The sequence below is a fragment of the Acanthochromis polyacanthus genome, chromosome 7 (genome assembly GCF_021347895.1).
Source record: "Acanthochromis polyacanthus isolate Apoly-LR-REF ecotype Palm Island chromosome 7, KAUST_Apoly_ChrSc, whole genome shotgun sequence".
Taxonomy (NCBI): Eukaryota; Metazoa; Chordata; class Actinopteri; family Pomacentridae; genus Acanthochromis; species Acanthochromis polyacanthus.
In genome coordinates, this window is record NC_067119.1 from 6,169,742 (window position 1) to 6,186,222 (window position 16,481).

The window sequence follows — 16,481 nt, forward strand, 5'->3', positions numbered from 1 at the left end:
TTGTGAGTAGCAGCTAAAGTTTAACAGAGAATAAACCTGTAACTGTTCTGAATGAAGCTTTTGGTCTTAGAGCCTCATCCTCACTGTCTAAGTTCACACCCAAACACTCTCCTCATCAGCCTCCGTCCTGCCGACCGCGTGAAGTAAACAGGCCATGTGGTCATTCAGTCCTGGAGAAAGACCCTCCTGTGGGCCAGAAGTAGGTCAGGAGACGAGGAGGACACATCCTGTCTCTCTGCAGCCGTCCAACGTCAGCCCCTCACTGCTCCCACCGCCTCTCTGCTCACGATATGGACCTCATAAAGCAGAGGTTAGGTTTGATTCCCACTGAAATATGTATGCAGTGAAAGCAGCGCGAGGTGCTTTGGATAAAAGCTTCTATCAGAAAGACTCTGAGCTGCTCCTCATCTGAAACCTGCATGAACAGAGAGAGGAGGTTCTGTTAGAGACGATAGACGAACAGCAACTCAGGAGATGTACCCACAACATACATATGTAGGGATGTGTATGTGGACATATGTGTATGTTCATGTGTATTTGTATATGTGTGTGTATGTTGTTGTGTGTAAATGTACACACATGAGCTTATATAAGTATATGTGCACATGTATATATGTGTTTGTGTGTACATGTGTGAAGGTATACAGTATGTGTGTATGTGTGTGTGTGAACATTGCATATGTATATATGTGTGTATATGTGTTTGTATGTGTACACGTGTGTGTGTGTGTGTGTGTGTGTGTGTGTGTGTGTGTGTGTGTGTGCATGTGAATATGATGTGTTTGTGTGGGTATGTGTGTGTATATATTTGTATAGAGGATGGATGGATGGATGGATGTATATTCACATATGTGTATTTATCTGTGTGTATGAGTGTGTATGTATATGTCAATATGTGAATGTGCCATGTTTTGCTGTCAAAATTAAATGTACTTTTAGAGGGGACAATATGAATGTATACGTGTATATATCTCTATCTCCTTATCGACAGATGGTGTATGTGGGTGTGTGTATGTTGGTATGTTTGTATGTGTGGGTCTGTATGTCTGTTCGTATGTCTATGTATGTGTGTGAATGTATATTTGTGGGGGGTGGGAGGTTTCGGGTTTTTTTTTATAGTGTTTTATATTGTGTTATTTTTGTTTTTATCCTCTGTGAGGCACTTTGTGTTGCTATACTGTATGAAAAGTGTCATATAAATAAAGTTGATTTTATTTGATATATATATATATATATATATATATACACACATACACAGTTTCTTATATTTACATTGTGTGAACAACATTAGAGGCATGAAATTTCTTCTTTTTAAAAAAATTCTGGCTTTATTAGCAAACTAATGCTTATTTACACACCTAGCCAACAAAACGCAATATTACTATTTTATTTATTTAGCAATTTAATGTCTACTGACACATCCAGCAGACACAAGGCAATATTGTTTTCCTGTAGAAGCAGAATACTGACTTCTTTTTGCTCCATTTTTGGTCTCCACCTCCTCGAAAAATATCTGCTTCTTTTACTTTAAAAAAAAGTCTAAAATTTCTTCGAAAGCTCGTGGCTAATAGATCATTTTTGTTATTTCCCACTTCATTTCTGGCTTATTTACACATCCAGCCAACAAAAGGCAATATTATTATTTCTATAAATAAATACGATACTGACTCCTTTTTGCTCCATTTTTGGTCTCCACCTCAATCTGAGAGAAATATTTGTCTCTTTTACATCAAAAAATCTGACATTTCTTCAAAAACTACTTGATAACTGTTTTTTTTTTGCCATTAAATGATCATTTTTCTTGCTGGAATTTTGGAAAACAGTTGCCTGCTGTGGCTGAAAATAAAAAGAGAGAGATCAGAGAGACAGAACCAAAACAGTGAAGTTTCCAACCTCTGAAGTCTTGTAAATGTGTTTTCAGCTGCATGTAAGGTCACCACAGGTCACAGTCGAGAATATAAATGAGTAGGAAGTTATTTTATTCATTATTTTCATGCAAAACTGTTGCAGCTTTAAGAAAAAGGCACTGACTGTGAGATAAATTAGAGTCTGACAGGCGGCTTTGTGCTGGAAGTCAAGCCAGCCACCTCAAGGACAAGAAAACAGTCTGAGTGGGCATCGGCATCACAGGACGGAAGCTGAGGATGCTCGTCTAAGTGCCATAGCAACTCAACGTACACGGTGTACTTTATGGAGTGATTCATGTCTAATTAACGGCGCCGCAGCAGGTCGGATCATCAGTCAGCAGGACGACTTAATACAGTTTACTGATGACACACAGCAGCTTTTAATGCATTTACAGTCGCTGATGTTCCATCACATGAACGGCGAGTTCAGAGCTGCAGAGCAAAATTACATCCATTTAAAGGGTCACTTCACCGGTGTCTAATGCAGAGGGTGTTAGAGGTTTTTACACGTTTACTGCCACAGTTTCATTTCTGCAGCTCAAAATGCTGTTTGGACAATCAAGTTGAGCATCTAACAAATGGCCTTTTACTGTAATGAAACAAACCGCTTTGTTAAATCAGACTTTGTGGGATCAGAGAGATAAAACCAGTTCCGTCCAAAAATGATCAAAATTGATTGCTGTGAAATTTTCTAAATACATCCACAGTCCCCAGAGGATGAACCCAAGGAAATTACAAAAAAAATTACACAAGTGACACAAACAACACAAAAAATGACAAAAAATAACAAACACAAGTGAGACAAAAGGAGACACAAAATGCCAAAAACATGAGACCAATGACCAAAATCAAACAGAAAAGACAAAAAACAACAAAAAAGGACAAAATATTATAAAAATGAGACACAAAATGACAAAAATGAGATAAACGACACAAAACGAAACAAAAAAAGAGACAAAAAAGTTATAAGGCAACCAAAAATGCACACAAATGAGACAAAAAATGACAAAAATGGAACAAAACGACAAAAAATAGAGAAAGAACAAGCAAAACACAAAGAAAACACAACATGACAAAACCAGTCAAAAAAACAACAACAAAGAAGACAAAATATGACAAAAATGAGACAAATGACAAAAAATAGAACAAAAAAACCAGACAAAAACTTTGACGAAAAAGTTACAAAGCAACGAAAAATGGACACAAACAAAACAAAAAGTGAAAAAACGAGAAACAAAACAACAAAAACATGAGACAAAGACAAAAGAACAATGAGCAATCTGGTATTTTACTTTATGATGAAAACAATTTGTCACGGTCTAGAAATGATGTTAAATTTATAGTTTTACAAATTTACAATTTGCAGTTAATGTCATTTTACACTTTACAATGTCATCCCATGGTCAGGATTGGACCCTCTGGAGGACTGGTTTTGGCCTGCGGACTGCATGTTTGACACCTTTTTAAAGAAAACTGCTCTATAACGTGTTTTGCGGCCTATTTTACATTATTTCATCTTATAGCATGTTTCTACGACATGTTGAAAAAACTTAACATTTTTTTAGACATTGCATACTAAGGCGTTTTTTGGACAAAATTCATGACGATTTTATTTTTCAAAGAAAACTGCTCTACCGTGTGTTTCGCGGCCTACTTTACATTATTTCATCACATAGCATGTTTTTACGACATTTTGGCCAAAATTCATGATGATTTTTTTTTCAAAGAAAACTGTCGTCATGCAGTAAAGGGCCGCAGGCAGGAATCGAACCCCGGCTGCTAAGTTGGAGACCAGCCCCTGTACATGGGTCACCTGCTTAACCCGATGAGCTATACAAGGGCCCAATATGGTGTGGTTTAATGGCATGTTGGAAAAATGACTTTTTTTTCGGCATTGTATACGATGGCGATTTTTTTGGACAAAATTCATGATGATTTGTTTTTTCAAAGAAAACTGCTCTACAGCGTCTTTCCCGGCCTACTTTACATTATTTCATCATATAGCGTGTTTTTACAACATGTTGAAAAAAATGACATTTTTTTCGACATACTATACTATGGCGTTTTTTTAGACAAAATTCATGACAATTTTTTATTTCCAAAGAAAACTGCTCTATAGCGTCTTTTGCAGCCTACTTTACATTATTTCATCATATAGCATGTTTCTACGACATGTTGAAAAACTTAACATTTTTTTCGACATAGTATACTATTGCGTTTTTTTGGACAAACTTCATGATGATTTTTTTTCAAAGAAAACTGCTCTATAGGTGGTTTTGCGGCCTGCTTTACATTATTTCATCATATAGCTTGTTTTTACGACATGTTGAAAAAATGGCATTTTTTTTCAACATAGTAAACTATGGCGTTTTTTCGGACAAAATTCATGATGATTTGTTTTTTCCCAAAGAAAACTGCTCTATAGCATCTTTCACGGCCTACTTTACATTATTTCATTATATGGCATGTTATTACAACATGTTGAAAAAAATGTCATTTTTTTTGACATGGTATACTCTGGCGTTTTTTCGGACAAAATTCATGACGATTTCTTTTTCGCAAAAACTGATCTATAGCGTGTTTCGCGGCCTGCTTTACAATATTTCATCATATAGCGTGTTTTTACGACATGTTGAAAAAAATGACCTTTTTTTCGACATAGTATACTATGGCGTTTTTTTTGGACAAAATTCATGACGATATTTTTTTACAAAAAAAACTGCTTTATAACTTGTTTCGCGGCCTACTTTACATTATTGCAACATATGGCATGTTTTTACGACATCTTAAAAAAATTTCATTTTTTTTGACATGGTGGGTTTATTTTGGACAAATTTCATGATGATTTTTTTCAAAGAAGACTGTCATCATAAAGCAAAGGGCCTCAGGCAGGATTCAAACCCTGGCTGCTCCGTCAGAGACCAGCCCCTGTATGTGGGTCACCCACTTAACCCGATGAGCTATACAAGGGCCAAATATAGCATGGTTTAACAGCATGTTGGAAAAATGGCTTTTTTTTTCGGCATTGTATACGATGGCGATTTTTTGGACAAAATTCATGATGATTTTTTTTTCAAAGAAAACTGCTCTACAGCGTCTTTCGTGGCCTACTTTACATTATTTCATCGTATAGTGTGTTTTTACAACATGTTGAAAAAATGTCTTTTTTTCGACATACTATATTATGGCGTTTTTTTAGACAAAATTCATGACGATATTTTTTTTACAAAAAAAACTGCTTTATAACTTGTTTTGCAACCTACTTTACATTATTGCAACATATGGCATGTTTTTACGATATCTTAAAAAAATTTCATTTTTTTTGACATGGCGTTTTTTTGGGACAAAATTCATGATTTTCTTTCAAAGAAGACTGTCATCATAAAGCAAAGGGCCACAGGCAGGATTCAAACCCTGGCTGCTGCATCAGAGACCAGCCCCTGTACATGGGTCACCTGCTTAACTCGATGAGCTATACAAGGGTCCAATATGGCATGGTTAAATGGCATGTTGGAAAAATGACTATTTTTTCGGCATTGTATACGATGGCGATTTCTTGGACAAAATTCATGATGATTTGTTTTTTCAAAGAAAACTGCTCTACAGCGTCTTTCGTGGCCTACTTTACATTATTTCATCATATAGCGTATTTTTACGACATGTTGAAAAAATGACATTTTTTCCACATACTATACTATGGCGTTTTTTTAGACAAAATTCATGACGATTTTTTTTTCAAAGAAAACTGCTCTACAGCGTCTTTCGTGGCCTACTTTACAATATTTCATCATATAGCGTGTTTTTACAACATGTTGAAAAAATGTCTTATTTTCGACAATACAAAATTATGGGGTTTTTTTTAGACAAAATTCATGACGATTTTTTTTCCAAAGAAAAATGCTTTATAACTTGTTTCGCAGCCTACTCTACATCATTGCAACATATGGCATGTTTTTACGACATCTTAAAAGAATTTCATTTTTTTCGACATAGCATTTTTCCACAATCAACATGGCGGGGGTTTTTTTTGGCAAAATTTATGATGATTTTTTTTTTCAAAGAAGACTGTTATCATAGAGCCACAGGCAGGATTTGAACCCTGACTGTTCCGTCAGGGACCAGCCCCTGTACGTGGGTCACCCGCTTAACCCGATGAGCTTTACAAGGGCCCAATATGGCATGGTTTAACGGCATGTTGAAAAAATGTCATTTGTTTTCACATGGTATACTACGGCGATTTTTTTGGATAAAATTCATGATGACTTTTTTTTCAAAGAAAACTGTTGTCATGCAGCAAAGGGCTGCAGGCAGGAATTGAACCCTGGCTGCTGCCTCAGAAACCAGCCCCTGTACATGGCTTGCCTGCTTAGCCCGATGAGCTATACAGGGGGCCAACATGGCATGTTTTAACAGAATGTTGGAAAAATGGCTTTTTTTCGACATCGTATACAAAGGTCTTTTTTTTGGACAAAATTCATGACGATTTGTTTATCCAAAGAAAACTGCTCAATAGCATCTTTCATGGCCTACTTTACATTATTTCATTATATGGCTTGTTTTTACAACATATTGAAAAAATGTCATTTTTTTCGACATGGTATACTATGGCGTTTTTTCGGACAAAATTCATGACGATGTCTTTTTTCCCAAGGAAAACTGCATTACATTATTTCATCATATAGCGTGTTTTTACGACATGCTGGAAAAAATTACATTTTTTTGGACATAGTATACAAAGGTGGTTTTTTTGGACAAAATTCATGATGATTTGTTTTTTCCCAAAGAAAACTGCTCTATAGCATTTTTCACGGCCTACTTTACATTATTTCATTATATGGCATGTTTTTACAACATGTTGAAAAAATGTCATTTTTTTTGACATGGTATACTCTGGCGTTTTTTCGGACAAAATTCATGATGATTTCTTTTTCGCAAAAACTGATCTATAGCGTGTTTCGCGGCCTGCTTTGCAATATTTCATCATATAGCGTGTTTTTACGACATGTTGAAAAAAATGACCTTTTTTTCGACATAGTATACTATGGCGTTTTTTTTGGACAAAATTCATGACGATATTTTTTTACAAAAAAAACTGCTTTATAACTTGTTTCGCGGCCTACTTTACATTATTGCAACATATGGCATGTTTTTACGACATCTTAAAAAAATTTCATTTTTTTTTGGACAAATTTCATGATGATTTTTTCAAAGAAGACTGTCATCATATAGCAAAGGGCCTCAGGCAGGATTCAAACCCTGGCTGCTCCATCAGAGACCAGCCCCTGTATGTGGGTCACCCACTTAACCCGATGCGCTATACAAGGGCCGAATATGGCATGGTTTAACAGCATGTTGGAAAAATGGCTTTTTTTTTCCGGCATTGTATACGATGGCGATTTTTTGGACAAAATTCATGATGATTTTTTTTTCAAAGAAAACTGCTCTACAGCGTCTTTCGTGGCCTACTTTACAATATTTCATCATATAGTGTGTTTTTACAACATGTTGAAAAAAATGACCTTTTTTTCGACATAGTATCCTATGGCGTTTTTTTGGACAAAATTCATGACGATATTTTTTTCCCAAAAAAAACTGCTTTATAACTTGTTTCGCAACCTACTTTACATTATTGCAACATATGGCATGTTTTTACGATATCTTAAAAAAATTCATTTTTTTTTGACATGGCGTTTTTTTTGGGCAAAATTCATGATTTTCTTTCAAAGAAGACTGTCATCATTAAGCAAAGGGCCACAGGCAGGATTCAAACCCTGGCTGCTGCATCAGAGACCAGCCCCTGTACATGGGTCACCTGCTTAACCCGATGAGCTATACAAGGGTCCAATATGGCGTGGTTTAATGGCATGTTGGAAAAATGACTTTTTTTTCGGCATTGTATACGATGGCGATTTTTGGACAAAATTCATGATGATTTGTTTTTTCAAAGAAAACTGCTCTACAGCGTCTTTCCCGGCCTACTTTACATTATTTCATCATATAGCGTGTTTTTTACGGCATGTTGAAAAAATGACATTTTTTTCGACATACTATACTATGGCGTTTTTTTAGACAAAATTCATGACGATTTTTTTCAAAGAAACTGCTCTACAGCGTCTTTCGTGGCCTACTTTACAATATTCATCATATAGCGTGTTTTTACAACATGTTGAAAAAATGTCTTATTTTCGACAATACAAAATTATGGGGTTTTTTTAGACAAAATTCATGACGATTTTTTTTTCCAAAGAAAATGCTTTATAACTTGTTTCGCAGCCTACTCTACATTATTGCAACATATGGCATGTTTGTACGACATCTTAAAAAAATTTCATTTTTTTTCGACATAGCATTTTTCCACAATCAACATGGCAGAGTTTTTTTTGGACAAAATTTATGAGGATTTTTTTCAAAGAAGACTGTCATCATATAGCAAAGGGCCTCAGGCAGGATTCGAACCCTGGCTGCTCCATCAGAGACCAGCCCCTGTACATGGGTCACCCACTTAACCCAATGAGCTATACAAGGGCCTGATATGGCATGGTTTAACGGCATGTTGGAAAAATGGCTTTTCTTTCGGCATTGTATACTATGGCGATTTTTTGGACAAAATTCATGACGATTTTTTTTCAAACCAAAATTGCTCTATAGGTGGTTTCGCGGCCTACTTTACATTATTTCATCATATAGCGTGTTTTTACGACATGTTGAAAAATGTCTTTTTTCGACATACTATATTATGGCGTTTTTTAGACAAAATTCATGACGATTTTTTTTCAAAGAAAACTGCTCTACAGCGTCTTTCGTGGCCTACTTTACAATATTTCATCATATAGCGGGTTTTTACAACATGTTGAAAAATGTCTTATTTTCGACAATACAAAATTATGGGGTTTTTTTAGACAAAATTCATGACGATTTTTTTTCCAAAGAAAAATGCTTTATAACTTGTTTCGCAGCCTACTTTACATTATTGCAACATATGGCATGTTTTTATGACATCTTAAAAAAATTTCATTTTTCTTCGACATCGCATTTTTTCACAATCAACATGGTGGGTTTTTTTGGACAAAATTTATGAGGATTTTTTTCAAAGAAGACCGTTATCATAGAGCAAAGAGCCACAGGCAGGATTTGAACCCTGGCTGCTCCGTCAGAGACCAGCCCCTGTATGTGGGTCACCCACTTAACCCGATGAGCTATACAAGGGCCGAATATGACATGGTTTAACAGCATGTTGGAAAAATGGCTTTTTTTTCGGCATTGTATACGATGGCGATTTTTTGGACAAAATTCATGACGATTTTTTTCCAACAAAAACTGCTCTATAGGTGGTTTCGCGGCCTACTTTACATATTTCATCATATAGCGTGTTTTACAACATGTTGAAAAAATGTCTTTTTTTCAACATACTATATTATGGCGTATTTTTAGACAAAATTCATGACAATTTTTTTCAAAGAAAACTGCTCTACAGCGTCTTTCGCGGCCTACTTTACAATATTCATCATATAGCATGTTTTTACGACATCTTAAAAAAAATTTCATTTTTTTTGGACAAAATTCATGATGATTTTCTTTCAAAGAAGACTGTCATCATCAAGCACAGGGGCCACAGGCAGGATTTGAACCCTGGCTGTTCCGTCAGGGACCAGCCCCTGTACATGGGTCACCCACTTAACCCGATGAGCTTTACAAGGGCCCAACATGGCATGTTTTAACAGAATGTTGGAAAAATGGCATTTTTTCGACATCGTATACAAAGGTGTTTTTTTTGGACAAAATTCATGACGATTTGTTTATCCAAAGAAAACTGCTCAATAGCATCTTTCACGGCCTACTTTACATTATTTCATTATATGGCTTGTTTTAACAACATATGAAAAAATGTCATTTTTTTCGACATGTATACTATGGCGTTTTTTCGGACAAAATTCATGACGATTTCTTTTTCCCAAGGAAACTGCATTACATTATTTCATCATATAGCGTGTTTTACGGCATGTTGGAAAAAAATTACATTTTTTGGACATAGTATACTATGGCGTTTTTTTTGGACAATATTCATGACGATTTTTTTTTCCAAAGAAAAATGCTTTACCACTTGTTTCACGGCCTACTTTACATTCTTGCAACATATGGCATGTTTTTACGACATCTTTAAAAAAATTTCAATTTTTTTCTACATAGCGTTTTTCCAAAATAAACATGGTGGGGTTTTTTTGGACAAAATTCATGATTTTTTTTTTCAAAGAAGACTGTCACTGTAAAGCAACGGGCCACAGGCAGGATCCAAACCCTGGCTGCTGTGTTGGAGAGCAGCCCCTGTACATGGGTCACCCACTTAACCTGATGAGCTATACAAGGGCCTAATATGGCATGGTTTAACAGCATGTTGGAAAAATGGCTTTTTTTTGGCATTGTATACTATGGCGATTTTTTGGACAAAATTCATGACGATTTTTTTTCCAACAAAAACTGCTCTATAGTGTGTTTCGCAGCCTACTTTACATTATTTCATCATATAGCGTGTTTTTACGACATGTTGAAAAATTGTCTTTTTTTTCGACATAGTATACTATGGCGTTTTTTGGGACAAAATTCATGATAATTTTTTTTCCCCCCAAAAAAACTGCTCTATAGCGTGTTTCGCGGCCTACTTTATATTATTTCATCATATATCGTGTTTTTACGACATGTTGAAAAAAATGACCTTTTTTTTCGACATAGTATACTATGGCGATTTTTTGGACAAAATTCATGACGATTTTTTTTTTCCCAAAGAAAACTGCTCTATAGCATCTTTCACGGCCTACTTTACATTATTTCATTATATGGCATGTTATTACAACATGTTGAAAAAAATGTCATTTTTTTTGACATGGTATACTCTGGCGTTTTTTCGGACAAAATCATGACGATTTCTTTTTCGCAAAAACTGATCTATAGCGTGTTTCGCGGCCTGCTTTACAATATTTCATCATATAGCGTGTTTTTACGACATGTTGAAAAAAATGACCTTTTTTTCGACATAGTATACTATGGCGTTTTTTTTGGACAAAATTCATGACGATATTTTTTTACAAAAAAAACTGCTTTATAACTTGTTTCGCGGCCTACTTTACATTATTGCAACATATGGCATGTTTTTACGACATCTTAAAAAATTTCATTTTTTTGACATGGTGGGTTTATTTTGGACAAATTTCATGATGATTTTTTTCAAAGAAGACTGTCATCATAAAGCAAAGGGCCTCAGGCAGGATTCAAACCCTGGCTGCTCCGTCAGAGACCAGCCCCTGTATGTGGGTCACCCACTTAACCCGATGAGCTATACAAGGGCCGAATATAGCATGGTTTAACAGCATGTTGGAAAAATGGCTTTTTTTTCGGCATTGTATACGATGGCGATTTTTTGGACAAAATTCATGATGATTTTTTTTTCAAAGAAAACTGCTCTACAGCGTCTTTCGTGGCCTACTTTACATTATTTCATCGTATAGTGTGTTTTTACAACATGTTGAAAAAATGTCTTTTTTTCGACATACTATATTATGGCGTTTTTTTAGACAAAATTCATGACGATATTTTTTTTACAAAAAAAACTGCTTTATAACTTGTTTTGCAACCTACTTTACATTATTGCAACATATGGCATGTTTTACGATATCTTAAAAAAATTTCATTTTTTTTGACATGGCGTTTTTTTGGGACAAAATTCATGATTTCTTTCAAAGAAGACTGTCATCATAAAGCAAAGGGCCACAGGCAGGATTCAAACCCTGGCTGCTGCATCAGAGACCAGCCCCTGTACATGGGTCACCTGCTTAACTCGATGAGCTATACAAGGGTCCAATATGGCATGGTTAAATGGCATGTTGAAAAAATGACTATTTTTTCGGCATTGTATACGATGGCGATTTCTTGGACAAAATTCATGATGATTTGTTTTTCAAAGAAAACTGCTCTACAGCGTCTTTCGTGGCCTACTTTACATTATTTCATCATATAGCGTATTTTTACGACATGTTGAAAAAATGACATTTTTTCCACATACTATACTATGGCGTTTTTTTAGACAAAATTCATGACGATTTTTTTTTCAAAGAAAACTGCTCTACAGCGTCTTTCGTGGCCTACTTTACAATATTTCATCATATAGCGTGTTTTTACAACATGTTGAAAAAATGTCTTATCTTCGACAATACAAAATTATGGGGTTTTTTTAGACAAAATTCATGACGATTTTTTTTCCAAAGAAAAATGCTTTATAACTTGTTTCGCAGCCTACTCTACATCATTGCAACATATGGCATGTTTTTACGACATCTTAAAAGAATTTCATTTTTTTTCGACATAGCATTTTTCCACAATCAACATGGCGGGGGTTTTTTTTGGCAAAATTTATGATGATTTTTTTTTCAAAGAAGACTGTTATCATAGAGCCACAGGCAGGATTTGAACCCTGACTGTTCTGTCAGGGACCAGCCCCTGTACGTGGGTCACCCGCTTAACCCGATGAGCTTTACAAGGGCCCAATATGGCATGGTTAACGGCATGTTGAAAAAATGTCATTTGTTTTCACATGGTATACTACGGCGATTTTTTTGGATAAAATTCATGATGACTTTTTTTTCAAAGAAAACTGTTGTCATGCAGCAAAGGGCTGCAGGCAGGAATTGAACCCTGGCTGCTGCCTCAGAAACCAGCCCCTGTACATGGCTTGCCTGCTTAGCCCGATGAGCTATACAGGGGGCCAACATGGCATGTTTTAACAGAATGTTGGAAAAATGGCTTTTTTTCGACATCGTATACAAAGGTCTTTTTTTTGGACAAAATTCATGACGATTTGTTTATCCAAAGAAAACTGCTCAATAGCATCTTTCATGGCCTACTTTACATTATTTCATTATATGGCTTGTTTTTACAACATATTGAAAAAATGTCATTTTTTTCGACATGGTATACTATGGCGTTTTTTCGGACAAAATTCATGACGATGTCTTTTTTCCCAAGGAAACTGCATTACATTATTTCATCATATAGCGTGTTTTTACGACATGCTGGAAAAAATTACATTTTTTGGACATAGTATACAAAGGTGGTTTTTTTGGACAAAATTCATGATGATTTGTTTTTTTCCCAAAGAAAACTGCTCTATAGCATTTTTCACGGCCTACTTTACATTATTTCATTATATGGCATGTTTTTACAACATGTTGAAAAAATGTCATTTTTTTTTACATGGTATACTCTGGCGTTTTTTCGGACAAAATTCATGATGATTTCTTTTTCGCAAAAACTGATCTATAGCGTGTTTCGCGGCCTGCTTTGCAATATTTCATCATATAGCGTGTTTTTACGACATGTTGAAAAAAATGACCTTTTTTTCGACATAGTATACTATGGCGTTTTTTTGGACAAAATTCATGACGATATTTTTTTACAAAAAAAACTGCTTTATAACTTGTTTCGCGGCCTACTTTACATTATTGCAACATATGGCATGTTTTTACGACATCTTAAAAAAATTTCATTTTTTTTTGGACAAATTTCATGACGATTTTTTTTTCAAAGAAAACTGCTCTTTAGCGTGTTTCGCGGCCTGCTTTACATTATTTCAACATATGGCATGTTTTTACGACATGTTGAAAAAATGACCTTTTTTTTGACATAGTCAACTATGGCGTTTTTTTGGACAAAATTCATGACGATTTTTTTCCAAAGAAAACTGCTCTACAACGTGTTTCGCGGCCTACTTTAATTATTTCAACATATGGCATGTTTTTACGACATGTTGACAAAAATGTCATTTTTTCTTCAAAGAAAACTATTGTCATGCAGCACAGGGCCGCAGGCAGGAATCAAACCCCACCTGCTGTGTCAGAGACCAGCCCCTGTACGTGCGTCACCCACTTCAACCGATGAGCTACACGGGCGCCAAATAGAGCATGTTTTAATGACATGTTGGAAAAATGGCTTATTTTTTCGACATCATATTCTATGGCGTTTTTTTGGACAAAATTCATGACGATTTTTTTTCCAAAGAAAACTGCTCTATAGCATCTTTTGTAGCCTACTTTACATTATTTCATCATATAGCGTGTTTTTACGACATGTTGAAAAATTGTCCTTTTTTTCGACATAGTATACTATGGCGTTTTTTTGGACAAAATTCATGATAATTTTTTTTCCCCAAAAAAAAACTGCTCTATAGCGTGTTTCGCAGCCTACTTTATATTATTTCATCATATATCGTGTTTTTACGACATGTTGAAAAAAATGACCTTTTTTTCGACATAGTATACTATGGCGATTTTTTCGACAAAATTCATTACGATTTTTTTTTCAAAGAAAACTGCTCTTTAGCGTGTTTCGCGGCCTGCTTTACATTATTTCAACATATGGCATGTTTTTACGACATGTTGAAAAAATGACCTTATTTTTGACATAGTAAACTATGGCGTTTTTTTGGACAAAATTCATGACGATTTTTTTTCCAAAGAAAACTGCTCTACAACGTGTTTCGCGGCCTACTTTAATTATTTCAACATATGGCATGTTTTTACGACATGTTGACAAAAATGTCATTTTTTCGTGACGATTTCTTTTTCAAAGAAAACTATTGTCATGCAGCACAGGGCCGCAGGCAGGAATCAAACCCCACCTGCTGTGTCAGAGACCAGCCCCTGTATGTGCGTCACCCACTTCAACCGATGAGCTACACGGGCGCCAAATAGAGCATGTTTTAATGACATGTTGGAAAAATGGCTTATTTTTTCGACATCATATTCTATGGCGTTTTTTTGGACAAAACTCATGACGATTTTTTTTCCAAAGAAAACTGCTCTATAGCGTCTTTTGTAGCCTACTTTACATTATTTCATCATATAGCGTGTTTTTACGACATGTTGAAAAATTGTCCTTTTTTTCGACATAGTATACTATGGCGTTTTTTTGGACAAAATTCATGATAATTTTTTTCCCCCCCAAAAAACTGCTCTATAGCGTGTTTCGCGGCCTACTTTATATTATTTCATCATATATCGTGTTTTTACGACATGTTGAAAAAAATGACCTTTTTTTCGACATAGTACTATGGCGATTTTTTCGACAAAATTCATGACGATTTTTTTTTCAAAGAAAACTGCTCTTTAGCATGTTTCGTGGCCTGCTTTACATTATTTCAACATATGGCATGTTTTTACGACATGTTGAAAAAATGACCTTTTTTTTGACATAGTCAACTATGGCGTTTTTTTGGACAAAATTCATGACGATTTTTTTTCCAAAGAAAACTGCTCTACAACGTGTTTCGCGGCCTACTTTAATTATTTCAACATATGGCATGTTTTTACGACATGTTGACAAAAATGTCATTTTTTCATGACGATTTTTTTTTTAAAAGAAAACTACTGTCATGCAGCACAGGGCCGCAGGCAGGAATCAAATCCCACCTGCTGTGTCAGAGACCAGCCCCTGTACGTGCGTCACCCACTTCAACCGATGAGCTACACGGGCGCCAAATAGAGCATGTTTTAATGACATGTTGGAAAAATGGCTTGTTTTTTCGACATCATGTACTATGTCGTTTTTTTGGACAAAATTCATGACGATTTTTTTTTCCAAAGAAAACTGCTCTATAGCGTCTTTTGTAGCCTACTTTACATTATTTCATCATATAGCGTGTTTTACGACATGTTGAAAAATTGTCTTTTTTTTCGACATAGTATACTATGGCGTTTTTTTGGACAAAATTCATGATAATTTTTTTCCCCAAAAAAATACTGCTCTATAGCGTGTTTCGCGGCCTACTTTATATTATTTCATCATATATCGTGTTTTTACGACATGTTGAAAAAATGTTATTTTGTTTTTCATACTAAGACGTTTTTATCCACATTTTGGATGACATACTAAACGATGATGTAGGGAAACTACTAAAGCGGATATTTTTGCATGACATACCTATGACGTTTTTGTCACATTTTGGACAACATACTGAACTATGACGATTTTTTTCCACATTTTGGACGACATACTAAACTATGATGTTTTTTTCAAATTTTGGACGACATGATGTTTTTGTCAAATTTTGGACGACATACTAAAATATGACTTTTTTGTCACATTGTGGATGAGAAATTAAACTATGACATTTTTGTGACATTTTGAACGACATACTAAACTATGATGATTTTTTCCACATTTTGGACGAAATACTAAACTATGATGATTTTTTCCACATTTTGGACGAAATACTAAACTATGACTTTTTTGTCACATTTTGGATGACATACTAAACTATGACTTTTTATCCACATTGTGGACGATATACTAGAGATGAAACCCAAGAGATGGTGGTGGTGAAAATCCCAGTAGATCAGCAGTTTGTGAAGTACTCAAACCAACAACCATGCCACATTAAAAGTCACTTAAATCTCCTTTCTTCCTCTTTCTGATGCTTGTTTTGAACTTCAACAAGTTGTCTTGACCACGTCTACAGAAATAAATGCATTGAATAATTAGCTCTTTGTGGTAAGTGGTGTATCTAATAAAGTAGCTGGTGAGTGTATA